The sequence below is a fragment of the Kogia breviceps genome, chromosome 13, assembly GCF_026419965.1.
Source record: "Kogia breviceps isolate mKogBre1 chromosome 13, mKogBre1 haplotype 1, whole genome shotgun sequence".
Classification (NCBI taxonomy): Eukaryota; Metazoa; Chordata; class Mammalia; order Artiodactyla; family Physeteridae; genus Kogia; species Kogia breviceps.
The window spans coordinates 80058978-80074923 of NC_081322.1; the positions used below are offsets into that span (position 1 = coordinate 80058978).

Below are 15946 nucleotides of genomic sequence, written 5' to 3' on the forward strand. Positions count from 1 at the left end.
TCCAGGCAAACTTTCCCACTTGTAGAAGCCACTTCCATGGAGCCCAGATTCTTGGTTACCAAAATCAAAAGAAGCAAAAGATACTGGAGTTGGCTGCTGTACACAGCAAAGATCCACTGCAGCCCAAAGAATCAACCTTGTTCAGAGTGACGCAATCCTTTCCCCGTTGCTATCCCACTCCGTCCCCTGTTGAGACTGCAGCCCTTTGTGGCCTAGGATGAGCTCAGACACAAAGAAACCATCCTCTCCCACACTAGGAAGCAGACAGGAGTGAGGCAGGGGCTTGGACAGCACACAAGGGGTGACTGATTTAGATGGGGTTTGCCTCAGGCCCTTCAATCTGGGGGGCCAGTTTTCCCTGGCTGACCTTTGCTGCTCTGCATTTAGTTCCTAATCCACCTGTGTGCCAAGTGGTAGGTGAGGAGCTAGAAAAGCCACAAGTCCTTAAAACATAGGGGCTGCCCTCAAAGTAGTAGAGAGCACAGACAATTAAACAACGATTGCAGCACAATGTAAGAATTTGCTAGAGTAGAGGTATAAACCAAGAAGAGGCAGCCCTAAAAAAGAAGCTACTAGTTATGCCTGGGAGTATCAGGGAAGGCCTTACAGAGGTGGGGATACTGGGCAGGGTCTGGAAGGATGAACAGGGATTCACTGGGCAGAGGCTCAGGGAGGGCATTCCAAACACTGGAGATGAAGTAAAGATATGCAGCTATGAAAGAACCTGGCAGATTTCTAAATAGCAAGAAATTCAACATGGTTGGAAAACAGGAAAAATGGGTGAGTGGGAATTCACTGAATATGAGACTGGTGCACCGGATTGGTGCCAAATGGCAGTTATGGTGGTCGATTATAATTATTTATTTATACATCTGTATCTCCTGTCCAGGTGTCTGCACCCTGAGGTCAGGGAATGGGTTTTACTGAATTTCTTCAGTCTTCCTGAATTGCACTGTGTTTTTAAGAGGGCCCAAAGAATTTTCATTGAATGGATGTTGGGTGGTATTGGAAGTTATTTTAGCCCAGACTGGTGAGCTGATTGGACTATAAACTGGTCCTACATCACAGCAATTTGTTTGGACTTTACCTCTTGGGGAATATAGCGCCATTAAACAAGAATGATCTAAAGCTATCCGTGTTTGAGGAGGTAACTCTGGCTATAATGTGAGATTCATTGAGAGAGACTGGAAGTTGGAAGGCCAGTTAGAAGACTACTGTAATGATCTGGAGGAAATGTTAGAAGGCCTGAGAGTGTGGAGACTTGAGACATATTTATAAGGCAGCGTTAACATCTAGCCCAATTTTTGGTGACCAATGGAATGGGAGGGGGAAATCAAAGATCACTTTTGACTCAAGTGAGACTAAGTCTGACTTTCAAGTAGATTTACATTCAGAGATGAAAAGGAAAGGAGTTCCTAACACTTGGGCACTAAGCATAATTAACGTATTGATGTTGGTTTATAACTATGAAACTAAGAGTTGACTAACCAATAAGATTTATGTGGACCTAGGATAGAAGGAACTGATTTATATAGAATATGCAATATACATATTCATTTTGTAATGTAAATAATATGCAAATACACAAGGAAAAAGTGTGTTCTGACATCATAAGTATAATCAGGGCTGCCACACGTGGCCTCACAGGTTGTGCACTGCACAAATCTAAGAAGCAGCGCTAGCAATAGCAACAGGTCACCCTGTAAAGCTACTGTATGTCCCTCTTGGCCTTCAGCTCAATGCATTCACAGACTGTTGCTTTTAGCCACAAAGGGAGGTGTTTAGGGTGGGAACTTGATAGACTTGCAAGGTTAAATCATCTGACAAGAGCCCTCCTATAGCCAGGGCATTAGTGTTAGATGTATGTTGGGTAGGGGGGTGTCTTTTCATGTTAAAAATGAGAGAAGTTTTTCTCCCTTTAAAGGACTTAGATTTTGCTCTTATCCTGCCTTCTGACAGCAATGGGAGAATCCAGCGTTTTGTTAGTGGTGATGTTTTAAGGCCTCCTGGTGTGTAATGTGTCCCTCGCCATGGTGCTGGGCGTTTCTGCATCTTGTTCAGAGTGAGTAATGCAGAAAGCCACGTAGACTCAGCCTTTAGAAGGAAGGGACTCACGGAAACAGATGAAGAGAATATAGTTCCATATATTCTTTCACAACAATCACATGTTGCTTTAAAATTGGTGTGGATTTGGCTCACGTGCTTCAGGGGAAATAGCTTCCAAAGGCAACAGACCCCAGTGTAGCTTAGGCTTGCTCTCCGCTGTGGCATGGCCTGCGATGGCTGGGGTAAACCATCACAGAGCTTCTCAGCAGCCAGAGACTCAGTTCGGGGCATGCAGGAGGCTCTGCAGAACGTGTCAGAGAAGAGCATCTTCTTACATGTCAGACTGTCCAGGGCTCACGGAAGGGAAAGCAGCCCAGACGACTGCCTTGTAGACAATCTCCAGATACTCAGGCACTGGGGACCCAGTTGCCGAACCGGGGCCCGGACTGGGGCCTGGGCACAGCGCAGGTTGTGTACAAGGATCTGTGCTTCCTCACACTTATTCATCTCGTGGAAACATGTCAGGCTGGCTCCTCCAGGGCCCTGCATTTATTTTAAAGAATGTTAGAAAGGAAATAGATCGCTTACCATCTTCCTCCCTCTTTGGGCGTGTTTATTGTGATTGGAAATCATTCTCGGCCACGTGGTTGTAGCTCGCACCCCACTCTTTGTGCTCCTAGGTTAAACAGCTCTCTGTGCAAATAAACAGAAAAGGGAGAACTGTTTTATGCAGCTACAGAAAAAGGAGCGAAGTGCGAGCCTGGAGAACTGGGAGGGGTCAGCATGGCTTGTGTCCTCTCCTTGTGCTTTTCCCCCCGCCCGCAGAGCCAGGCCAGGAGGCACAGAACAGGCCTTCGCCAGCGCTGGCTGGGAGCCCGGACCCAGGTGTTCGGCAGTGAACGGGACTGCCGGCCCTGGATTGGTGTTTGCTAGAATTTACCTGGGGATTATCTTGACTATTCCTGGTGGGGGAAGAGATCTGGAGCTGCTCTGAACTTGATTAAAACCCGAAAGCAAGAAATAAAGCTGAAGAACTTGTGCCTTTTGGATACCATCTATTGAAAAATTTCGTTCCAAAGCTAATAAAACCTCCAGCTGTTGGTACAATCGATTAGACTTACTTGCCATGGAAATCATTTTGAACACATTCTTAGAAGGAGCCCGATACTACCTGAGACCACTCAGTGACTGACACACGTACACTGCACCAGAGCCCCTCAAAACGCGGCATTTGTATAACAAATGAAGGGACTGTAGGCTTAAATTGTCATTCTTTTTGTCCTACCAGACCTGGAAATAACAGTTGATTATTATATTGTTAGGTCCCTATTTCAAGCAAATGATTTCTTTATGTAAATCCCCCTTTAGTTTAAAAGAGAAAAAAGGGAATTCTCTGGCGCTCAGGTGATTGGGACTTGATGCTTTCACTCCAGGGGCCTGGGTTCAATCCCTGGGCGGGGAACTAAGATCCCATAAGCCGTGCCCCCCCCCAAAAAAAAGACTTTCTCCCCACGGATGGGGCTGGTACCACCAGAGTCCTCTTCCCGCCCCCCAACCCCCCAAAAAAACCTCCACAGATACAGAAAACCACACAAATCGAGTGTATGGCTTAGTGAATTACCAAAGCCAAGAAATAGAACTGTACTGCGTCCGCCCAGCCCCTTCGGTGAGGACCGCTTTCCTCTGTTTAACTTTTAATAGTTTTGTCACTCAATTGTGTATCATCTCTAGATTCGAAAGTTTAATTTGCCTGTTTAAAAATATTTAATATGCCTTTTAATACTTTTAAAAACTGTAGATACTTCCTCTAACTCCTTATAATTTATCTACTGAATGACCTTTAAGTAGGACTTAAAGTATTTAAGTTAAATTCTACCAGCCACACACCCGCTCACAAGTTACCTTGTGTTAGCTATAATTTTGAGACTTCTTCTTTGCAAACATAGTGATAACACCTAATTTTAATTGAAACATGGTAAAACCTAAAGATAGAAATAGTTTTTATTTTTATTTATTTATTTATTTATTTTTTTGCGGTACGCGGGCCTCTCACTGTTGTGGCCTCTCCCGATGCGGAGCGCAGGCTCCGGACGCGCAGGCTCAGCGGCCACGGCTCACGGGCCCAGCCGCTCCGTGGCATGTGGGATCCTCCCGGGCTGGGGCACGAACCCGTATTCCCTGCATCGGCAGGCGGACTCTCAACCACTGCGCCACCAGGGAAGCCCAGAAATAATTTAAAAGGCTAAGAAGCCAAAAAACTTCTTTTGAATCTAGACTAGCAATGGAAAGGTTGAAGTTGTCTGGCTGATGTTCAAGGAGAGCTTTTCAATCTCTGATACCATTTTGTGATGTGTGTGCTTACATATGATCATTACATTACATATGGTCATCTCTCTTCTGGACAAAGAACAGAAATCAGCTATGGCTCTGTAAGAAAAAGCCAACCCCAAATCAAAATCACGAGCAAGCTTGGAAGTTAAAGTGCAAGGGCTCTGGTGGGACAGGGCTCTGCCTGTCTATTCTGGCTCTGCCACCACGTGATGCTGGGCAAGGCATCAGCTTCTCCGTCTGTACGGTGAAGATCATATTTATGAATAAAAGTCCATCCAGGGCCTTCCCTGGCGGTCCAGTGGTAAAGAATCCGCCTTCCAGTGCAGGGGACACAGGTTCGATCCCTGGTCGGGGAACTAAGATCCCACACGCCGCGGGGCAACTAAGCCTGCGTGCCACAACTGCTGAGCTTGCGCACCACAACTGCTGAGCTTGCGCGCCTCCACTAGAGAGACTGCACGCCACAAACTACAGAGCCCACGCGCCCTGGAGCCCGCACGCCAGAACTAGAGAGAGAGGAAAAAAAAAAAAAAAGCATGCCACAACTAGAGAGAAGCCCACACGCCGCAACTAAGACCCGACGCAGCCAAAAAAAATAAAGAAAAATAAATAAATAAAACTTTAAAAGTCCATCCATACTTCTGTTATGAAGAATGATTATTTATGAAACTCTCTGCCTTATTAATCTTGATTCTTGAAAATGTTAAATCTGAGTCCTTGCTGTAAAAATAAGGAGGTGTGAAAAACAGCATACCCAGGACCCATCAAATATAATTTCATGTTTTCATGTACTTGTGGGTACTAATGCTTTACATTTTTTACCTGATAATAGCTTATTAGCATTGATAATAATAACTAAAATGGCAAATACTTACAGAATAACATTTAGTTCATGAAATGCTTTCATATGAACTATCTCTGTTTTAATAGAATAGAAAATCCTACCCTAATTATTTCTCCTGCTTTCAACATGTGCTAGTATTCTCTCCTCAGCCGGTAGTGAAGAGGAACTTATTAAAGACGCAGGTGATGGGTGAAGAAACATAAAGCATAAACATCTATTCATTACTTTTCTATACATTTCTGGGGCTGTTTATTTTGTATAGTTCCCAGTGCTTGTCATCATCACATAAGTCTGTGCCACAAAAAAATATGCGTTAAATAACAGATAAGATAATTAATCTTGACATTATCTCATGTCATTGCTTGTTAAAAAATAAATATGCAATAACCAAGTCACCAAAATGACACAGTGAATTTAGCTGCCTCCCTGAGCTAGGTCTTACTGCATAGTCTCTTAACCCACATCAGAGAGGCTTCCGACATGAGTAACTCAGGTTACTCTACAGGAAGATCTTTCTTCTCTCACCTTGAGTCCATACTCAGACAGCTGAGAAAGTATCTCCGCGTGGCCATCCCGCGGACTGCTGCAAATCCTCAACCTGTAAGCATGGTATCTAGAATATGTCCGAAGGAAGTCGTGTTAAAAGAAAAGAAAACTGAGTAACTGTTTTATCCTGCTAAGGAAGGTCGCAGTAACCTGTCATCCCAAAGGGGGCGCTGTTCTTGAGATTAAGATCATTTAAAGGAACCCACATCTGGCTCCCTGGCTTCTACCTTCCACACTCCGGAGGCTCTCCTACACTCTCTCTACAGTGGGAAGCTGGGAATTGAGAGACCTTCCAGCAGCTTCCACAGTTCTAGCAATTCGGGCTAGATTTGGGTTCCATCTCCTTGAGGTTTAATCCCCTCTTCTTGAGTCTGGCTCCATTGGTGTCATTGTGCCTTTTGTGGCTTCATGGGTGCCACCTTTCCCAGACCGGGAGAAGGGCCCCTACTCTGTTTTCCTCTCTAGTCCTGGAAACTTCACCCCAGCCCTTCTCAAGCTCTTCCTAGCTTTGAGCATTAGATGTGGGCATCCCATCCTTAAGAGACTTGTCTTTGGTGAGGAACCAAAATTATCCCCAGCTTACTCTGGAGCTAAGTGCAAATTCATCTGCAGGCAGACGCTCCCTCCTGTTTGCACTTACCATTTCGCATGACCTCCTAACAGAGCGCTTGTCACTTTGCTCTATAACTTGACAGATTTCACAATTTTTTCCTCCATCACCTACAAAAGAAAATATATTTTCCATTGCAAATCAATGCACACAGACGTATATACATGATTGATAAGAGATATAGACATATATCCATGTGAGTTGCCTTACCTTTACTCCATGCTCTCTGATATTTTCCATTCTGTGCTACTCTGTTCTACTTTGTTCATTTATTTATTTTGAGTGCTGTTCAAGACCCACTAAACTGGTTTCATGATCTTCTATCTAATGGGGCTACAAGCTGCTGTCGGAACAACATAGTTCCGATTAAGGTGCTTGACTCCCCCCTGCCCCATCTCTGCTAGACTGTGACCTCACTGTGGGCAGGAGACAGAGCTTATCCATTTCTCATTTGTAGACTGACCACCCACCTTGGTGCCTGGCAGGTAGCAGATGTTCAGGTAAATACTAGCTGAACCAAAGAACCCAGCCTCATTTGTAAAATTTGTGAAATGCAGAGGTGCCCAGGCATACCTGTGGGAGAGTTGTGAGAACAGAATGAGATCATGTATTTAAAGCAGAGAACACAGGGCCTAGTCCCAACAGATGTTCAATTAACACGTTTCTTTCTGGTTTTCTCCAACTGGCTCACCCTTTAATTGATGATCTGAACTGCGCTGCACTTTTTTTAAGTAACGAGAGGTTTGAAGTCCATCAGCCTGAAGCCTCCAGCCACTCAGCACTCTGAGATTTTCCAAGTGCCATGGAGCCAGGGACAGAGAGCCCTTCCGGGAGAGCAATTTCTTCTAGGGTTTAGGCCAGGCTAGTCTCTGGCTGAAAACAGGGGAAAGTCATGGGGCGAGTTGGTTTTGTCATACCCCAGTGGGACTCATTTCTCCATGAAAAGTGGAGACGAGCTCATTATTAGAATTTCTTTGCAAAAAAGGAAAATGACTTCCGCATTTTAAAAGACTACAAAATAAGTTTAAAATCAGCGTGAAATTTAAAGTGTTTCGTGACTCAGAAGTCTTCTTCATAAGAGGTATTGTTTCAGAACGCCGACACCTAAATGAAGTCTGATGTAGCAGAAAGAGCACTTATCAAAGAACTTGTGGTTTGATCGGTAACTGGCCACTAGATTGTGGGTAGGACAGCTTCTTTGGATCTTATTTCTTCATCTACGAAGGAGAATCTTACCCATTTCCAAGACTTTGTGATCACAAATATGAAGTTTAAACCCCTTCATTTAACATTTGCTGGATGTATTAACCAGCAAGGAGATAACATTTCACTGAAACGTATCTCAGCTGCCGAGTCTGAATCAAATACAGGACCTGCAACCTTTTCTCTTTATAACCATTTCTTGCTACTCTCGCGCAGCAATACTAAATGACGCTTTAGCTGAGCTGATCACCAAAACGAAGAGTCAGGTTATCTGTCATTTGCATAAATGAAACTTCAAAAATCAGGCTTTTGCAGGCATCGTCATAGTAGTAATTCGTTCTGAACTGCGCTTCTTCTTGTCCATGAAATGTCAGCTCTTCGTTTAATGCAGTGTGAATCGATCGTTCACATATGAGTAATTTAACGAGCCCACTTGCTGTTTTCTTCCAGGACAGAATGACTCGGAAGATAATGGAGTGTCGAAGTCTAGCAGAATATGAAGTTCTTCCTCTTCATGGATCTCGTTTAAATTTAAGGTCAGTAGTGAATTCCATTTGCTACCAGCTGGTACCTGCCCTCTTCCCCGGCTCCTAATGAGCAGGCTGTCCTGAAGTTAGCAGAGCCGTTAGAAATGCCTCACCTGCATTGGTATGAAAGTCAAGATTTTTTCAGATGTCTAGGAGAAGTAAAATGCTTGGTGTGGAGAGGTTAGCAGCGCCGTTCTGTGCCCCCAGCTCCCTCATACAGAAGCTTCTCATTCGCTCCTTCTCGGCACTGCCCCTGCCCACCCCCCCAAGATTCTGATGGAAAAGAAAATCGGATAATAAGTGGTTCAGCTTAAAAGGTTAAGCTCCCCGCCAAAAATGTCAAACAGGACTCCGTTCCCTTTGTTGTTTTCAAAATGAACATAGAGTCAGCTTCCACGGGGCACAGAGGGTGGTGTCACATTGGGGCTTCCCTGGTGGCACGGTGGTTGAGAGTCTGCCTGCCGATGCAGGGGACGCGGGTCCGTGCCCCGGTCCGGGAAGATCCCACGTGCCGCGGAGCGGCTGGGCCCGTGAGCCGTGGCCGCTGCGCCTGCGCGTCCGGAGCCTGTGCTCCGCAACGGGAGAGGCCACAACAGTGAGAGTCCCGCGTACCGCAAAAAAAAAAAAAAGCAAACGAGGTCTTCTGCTGACTCATTTGCTCTCTGTTGCTCGTGTTTGGCTGATAATGTTAAGCTTCTGGTCAATCTGCCTGCCCTGCTGTAGTTTGACCACCTTCCACCTAAACTTAGATGCATGTCCCACCGCGTCACTCCCCGGGAAGGGCCTTGTCTCCCCCAGGATTAAGTCCAGCCTCCCAGCCCGGCTTCCGAGGGCTTTGTGGCCCACCCCATCCCCATCCTCAGCCTCATCCTGTGCTGCCCCTTCCTCACTCCTGGACCCATCGACTGCTGGGTCCCTCTGTGCCTTTGCTCTCGCTGTTCTCTGTCTGGCACGATCTCTAGCCCCTCCTCCCCCGCCTGCATTGCAGGACTCCCTCACGTGTCAGCCCCTCTGGGCAGCCTTTCTGGGGCCCCCGGCACTGGGCGACAGCCTCCTCCACCGTCCCTGCACAGACGCCTTCGTTCCTACACCCACGACCTCGTGTCCATATAACAGTTTTACTTTTCTCTTGAAACATGACAGCGTTTCTTGAGCCATTTGTTAGCCTTGGATCCAACCAATTTTGTGAAACCACATCAGATTATTGCAAGTAATCTTTTTGAGTAGAAAAAATATAACTCCTTCCCCCCAAACAGGACGATCTTTGAGGTTGATTGAGAAGAGCGTGCCTGCCTCCTTGTCACCCATGCGGGGAGTAGTATTTTGCCTGAGTTTCTATTTTTGAAAGCGCTCTTTTAAAATGTCTTGTTATTGGTCAACATCCCATTGAACTGTTATATGAACATTAAAGTTAACTATGTGGCTAATGTGAAAATGGTCTTCTTAGAGAGTTAGCTCTTTTTGTCAAATACATGAAAAAGGCCCGGGTTCAGATGAGCGGACACGCCTAGTCAGTTCTGCACTCTTTCTGGGAAGAGCTTAAATATCGAGAGCTGCCCTCAGCCTCTCCCTCCACAAATCAATGTGGGGTGAAAACCTCAGTGAACTGAGAATCTCACGTGGAGAGAATTCCATTTTTGTGGAATTTCACAGCCTCTGCTCACCGAATGGCATTCCTGAGACTGTTTCGTTTGGATAAGAGGAAAAATTCTCTGTGACCTTGAAACTTCCGTTTTGGATGATTCCTGCTCTATGACTTCCTCATTGTATTCATGGCTGCCCGTGGATCCAAGATCAACCATTTCTTCATGCCTGCTGAGAGACCGCAGCTTCAACATTTACTGTTTTGTTGCCACGTTATTAGGAGCTGCCTCCTGGTTTGCACTGTAAAATTCTAGAGTGTAAGCACTTGGGAATCTATTTTCATGTGTGGCAGACCCACACCGTGGGTACACACACCCCTTTTGTTACCTCTTTGAACTCGGAATGAGATTGCAGGGGTGTGCACCTCAGGGGTAGATCCCTACCTTTGCAATGGGTACATTCCCCACCTGTACTTTTCCCCCTCCCTGAACCTCTCAGCCAAGGGGGCATAAACCAGCACATGCCAGCCCCACCCTGGCCTACAGGCAGCCCTCCCTTCCAGACAGACATGCAGGTGCACACGTGCACATTCTTGCCTGCAATCTCCCCGCCCCCAGGCATAATACACATACCTAAAGGTTTAAGGCTCTCCTTAAACACGCACTGGATGGGGACTTCCCTGGTGGTCCAGTGGTTAAGACTTTGCTCTCCTGACGCAGGGGGCCCAGATTCGATCCCTGGTCAGGGAACTAGATCCCACATGGCTCAGCTAAGAGTCCGCATGCCACAACTAAAGATCCCACGTGCCACAGCGAAGATCCCGCACGTGGCAATGAAGGTCCCACATGCTACAACTAAGACCCAGAGCAACCAAATAAATGAATAAATATTAAAAAAAAAAAACACACACACTGGATGTCCACCTGGGGGGGTCCAAATATGGATGAGACTGGGCAAAGGCACACCTTGAGTAATTTCTGAATATTCCTCCCATCTTTCTTTGTATGTCACCCCTCTTCCCCTCCCTTAGCCAAGACGTATTTCCATGAGGCTGTATTTCTCCTGGCTCCTGTCTTTCTTTCTGTCATTGTCTTTTCTCCCTGGCAGAGCACCAGCCTCAGGTCTCCCTGTGTGGATGCTACTGTGATGTTTTTCCCGAGGCCCATGCAGTAATTGTTCTGAGCCACTCACGCTCTGCCTCACCCTGTCATGACTGAGGGCGCGGGCAGGAGGCCTTGGGTCCGGGTGGGCAGCCAGTCCTGAGTCCCATCGTTACTTTATTCAAACCAGTTATGCTCTCTGGTACAAACAGTTCATTGTTGGCTTGAGCCAGGGACTGATACTGTAACATCAGTTCCATTGATCTTAAGAAGACCTCTTCAGGGCTTCCCTGGCGGCGCAGTGGTTGAGAGTCCTCCTGCCGATGCAGGGGACACGGGTTCGTGCCCCGGTCCGGGAAGATCCCACGTGCCACGGAGCGGCTGGGCCCGTGAGCCGTGGCCGCTGAGCCTGCGCATCCGGAGCCTGTGCTCCGCAACGGGAGAGGCCACAACAGTGAGAGGCCCGCGTACCGCAAAAAAAAAAAAAAAGAAAGAAAGAAAGAAAACCTCTTCAGCCTAATGTGAAGTGACCTGCTGAACCACTCTGAGAATTTATATGAATCATATTGACCCTGCAGTCATGTCAGGTTTCATTTTTTTAGTTTAGGCAGGTCACTGTGCACAAAAAACCATTGGGTGAGTGTGTGCACATTTGCGCCAAAAATTTTAAGTCATTATTGCAGAAAACTTGGGGCCTCACCAGTGGGATCAGAATTTTGAAAGGTGTGCAAAAACATAGAGAAGAATGAATAACCAAGGATGGACATGAGAAGGAACTTAGGACAGCAGAAGCCTTAAATGAACCTTGGCTTGCAAAGATGGTAAAAAGGACTTTTAAAACTATCTTTAGACAGAAGAAAGTGAGAATGGGGGCTAACCAGTGCCCAGCTGGAGAAACTGAGCATGGGGTAGGCTGCCATTTTTTTCCTAGCTATCACAGAGGGCATTTAATGAGCAAAGGGGTGTCAGATCAGGTGACGCCTCCAGACCTGAGAGTCAATGATTCTATGAAACAGATGTTGAAATTCTGTATGAGATCCACAAACATCCCAGGATGTGAAGCAGTAAGATAATTCTAGAATTGGAAAGATTGCCTGCTGAAGAGTTATCAGTAATTATGGCTTTTCACCTAAAATGTTTAATGCATTTTCCACAATTACTGAATTTATTCCCAGGACATAGTTTATTCTCTGGGAGAATCCTGTTCTTTCAGTGCGCTCCACAGTTAGCTGATAATACTCTGTACTTAAACAGTCCCTTTCATCTGTGGATCCCAAAGAATTTTATAAGGATTCATTAATTCTCACATGTGACTTTCAATTTGTCTGCACACTTGTGAAATGGATAGTAAACAAGTTTACACCCAGGCGAAGGCAGAATACTGAGATGGTGTCTTCTGGGCGTCTGATTGCTGGTGGCCGAGATGCCCAAATGAACTTCAGTCTCTTCCTGCCATTTATTCCCGCCCTTTATGTCAGATCTTCTGACATTCAACTATCAAATAAGGTATGAAATTTGGGAAAAATTTCCAGACTTCTCATCAGCGTATGGGTTTGAGAATTATGTATCCCGTCTGGCTTTGTCTTGTATTCTGTCCCCCACACAAGCTCACACACAAAGCCAGAGCTGTCTGGAAGGCTCTGGGACAGGACTGAGCACTTTATTGTAGCCTCACCCATCCCCCCTCACCCCCGTGTCCCACCTTTCCAGCCCCCATTAACACTTAACACTGTTTAACTAGTAACAGGGAATTCCTCAGGGGTTGGAGATGAAGGGAACGCTTACCTCCCACCCTGTGCAGTTCTGACTTTGACACATTTTAATAGTTAAAATCTAAACATAACCTGATGCCTTCATTTCCTCCCCATCTGTCCCTTCTTAACCCCCTACAGTCCAGCTTGCATCCCCTCCCCTCTACCGGAGTCACTTTTTAGATGTCGTCAATGACCTCCTTGTGGAATTCCACAAGACGTTTCTCGGGGTCGTTCCACTTGACCTCCTTGATACTATTGGCCACTGTGACCTCCTCCAAAGTCTCTTTTCCCTTGACCTCTGTGGCCCTGAAATCCCTGTTTGCCTTTCCCCTCTCTGGCCATATCTCTTTCTCATTCGGAGGACATCCAGTGCTGTGGTCCTTGAGCTTCTCTGACCCTTCCATGGGATCAACTCTTGCCATCCTTATCTCCCACGGGATAGAGACAGCTCTCCCCCTCTCCCAGACTGAAAATCCCAGAGATCACTGGGAAGTTCATACTTCTCTTCCTCTCATTTTCTATATCCAGTGGCTCACGGAGCTCCTATTTTTCCCCTGAAGAAGCTCTTAGCACTCACTGCCTTCTCAACTAGGAAACCTAGCACCCAGAGCAACGTCCCCCAAACTCTTTCGATCATGTGCATTAACAAAATCTGTACAATTCACTCTTCCAATTTTTGACTGTTTACGTATTATGTGCTGTATTAGTCTGCTAGGGCTGCCACGGACTGGGCGGCTTAAAGAACAGAATTTTATTTTCTCACGATTCTGGAGGCCAGAAGTCCAAGATCAAGTTGCCATCACGGTTGGTTTCTGATGAGACTCTTCTTTTTTTTAAATTTACTTTTGGCTGCGTTGGGTCTTCATTGCTACGCGTGGGCTTTCTCTAGTTGCGGCGAGCAGGGGCTACTCTTCGTTGCGGTGCACAGGCTTCTCATTGCGGTGGCTTCTCTTGTTGTGGAGCAGGGGCTCTAGGCACGCGGGCTTCAGTAGTTGCGGTACACGGGCTCAGCAGTTGTGGCTCGCGGGCTCTAGAGCACAGGCTCAGTCGTTGTGGCGCACGGGCTTAGTTGCTCCGCGGCATGTGGGATCTTCCCTGACCAGGGCTCGAACCCGTGTCCCCTGCATTGGCAGGCGGATTCTTAACCACTGCGCCACCAGGGAAGTCCCCTGATGAGACTCTTCTTGCTTATAGACGGCCACCTCCTTGTATCTCCACATGGCCTCTTCTCTGTGTGTGTGCAGAAAGAGAGAGAGAGAGAGAGAGAGAGAGAGAGGCCTGGTGTCTCTTCCTCTTTTCATAAGGGTCCTATCAAAATAAGGCTGCACACTTATGACCCTATTTAACCTTTAATACTTCCTTAAGGCCCCATCTCCAAATACTGTCTCATTGGGGGTTAGGGCTTCAACATGTGAATTTGGGTACAAGTCAGTCTATAATATACATATTTTCTATTAAACGGGTATGTTCATTTAAAATACATAAAATAGACTCAAAAAAAGATGAGAATTTAAAAAGGAAGTACAAATAAGAATTCTGATATTTTCTCCCCACATCCCAGGGCATCACCTCGGCGTACCCGGGATGCACACCCAGCATTCAAAACCACGGACCTGGGCTTCCCTGGTGGCGCAGTGGTTGGGAGTCCGCCTGCCGATGCGGGGGACGCGGGTTCGTGCCCTGGTCCGGGAAGATCCCACATGCCACGGAGCGGCCGGGCCCGTGAGCCATGGCCGCTGAGCCTGCGCGTCCGGAGCCTGTGCTCCGCAACGGGAGAGGCCACAACAGTGAGAGGCCCGCGTACCGCCAAAAAAAAAAAACAAACCACAGACCTGAGCAATGAGTGCAGTGTCCTAACAGATCTGTCCACTGCTGGGCTTTCATGCTGTCTGCCCATCCATCTCAACCTCCGTATTAGCCTTTGTAAAATGGTGCTTTCTTCTTCCCCCTCCCTCAGAACACACTGGTGCTCTGGATGGCCCAGGAGAGGCCAGGGCAAGTGCCAGCTTGACCCTCAGGGCCCTCCATGTCCCAACATGACCGCTGCTTCAAGCCGTGGTTCCTCCCACCGCCTCCCTTGGTACCCCCTTCCTCCTCCTCTGCAGGTCCGGAGCCTGTAGCTGGCATCCTCCCCACCTTCCCTCTTCACTCCCACACGTTCGTCTCTCCCTCCTTGAAGCTCTGTCCCATCCTTTGGTTCAGGCTCACCTGCCGTTCAGCGGTGTTACTTCCACTTTCATGGGCGCCATCTTTCCCCCCTCAACTGGATTACGGTCTCCAAAAGCTCATGGTCCGGGTTTCTTCTTCATTTTACATCCTCCTCTGAGCACAGACTCCGAGCCTGTCCTCTGTCACTGCAGTGCTCCTCTGTCCTTCCGGTGGTTGTGGCTGGATCGAGACTGCCATGGGGGCGTTGGAAGCAGTGACACCATCTGACTTGCTGTGCGCGCACGGCCTGGATGTGTTCAGAGAAGGCAGCTTACCACGCCTGAGTTCCTCAACCTACTCCAGCTCAGCTTCTTGCCGAGGCTGTTTCCCAGAATTTGGTAATATATTCTCCTCAAAATTTAATAGAAGGAAAGTTGGCTGCTCATTGAAAAGTGTACGCTTGACTGCAGACTCAGATTACCTTAATTAATGTGGACGAATGCAGGATTTACTAGCAAAGCAACCACCTCTTTAGTGCCCAGCGGGGCTCAGGACATGCATGTAAATCATTCCGATAACAATTTCCTGGATTGAGCACTTGGCGCTCACCTACCAAAAGGTGCACCTATTCCCAGAGAGCGGAGCCGGGATGCCGAGGAAGACTCGAAGTGCTGAACACTCAGGAAAAGAATGACTTTGCACGCTGGAAAGGCAGCGAGCCTCGAGCTGTTCCAAGCCATGAATTCTCCTTTAAAACTCACCAGCTGGGCTTCCCTGGTGGCGCAGTGGTTAAGAATCCGCCTGCCGATGCAGGGGACACGGGTTCGAGCCCTGGTCTGGGAAGATCCCACATACCGCGGGGCAACTAAGCCCGTGAGCCACAGCTACTGAGCCTGCGCGTCTGGAGCCTGTGCTCCGCAACGGGAGAGGCCGCGACAGTGAGAGGCCCGCGCCCCGCGACGAAGAGTGGCCCCCGCTCGCCGCAACTGGAGAAAGCCCTCGCGCAGAAATGAAGACCCAGCACAGCCAAAAATAAATAAATAAATTTAAAAAAATAAATAAATAAAGTGACGGGCTGGTACTCAGATCCTCTTATTCTATTCAAACAAACAAATGAAAAAACTCACCAGCTAATGCTGGCCTGAGAATTTCAAACCAGTGGACTAAAATGAAGTGGACCAACTGACTTCCTGAATTTTTATCTTTATGGCCCTGTGGCTGCAATCCAGCCATCCAGTTCCCAGAGGCGTGCA

General features: G+C 47.3%; 1 protein-coding gene across 1 annotated transcript in view; it reads left to right on the forward strand.

Annotated features, from left to right (window-relative positions):
* The first annotated feature begins 8061 nt into the window (after nt 1–8061).
* TIAM2 (TIAM Rac1 associated GEF 2) overlaps nt 8062–15946 on the forward strand; it is a 262812-nt gene continuing 254927 nt past the window's right edge. The window contains exon 1 of the mRNA XM_067011043.1: nt 8062–8116. The gene's annotated coding sequence lies outside the window, so the exon portion shown is untranslated. The remainder of the gene's footprint in view (nt 8117–15946) is intronic.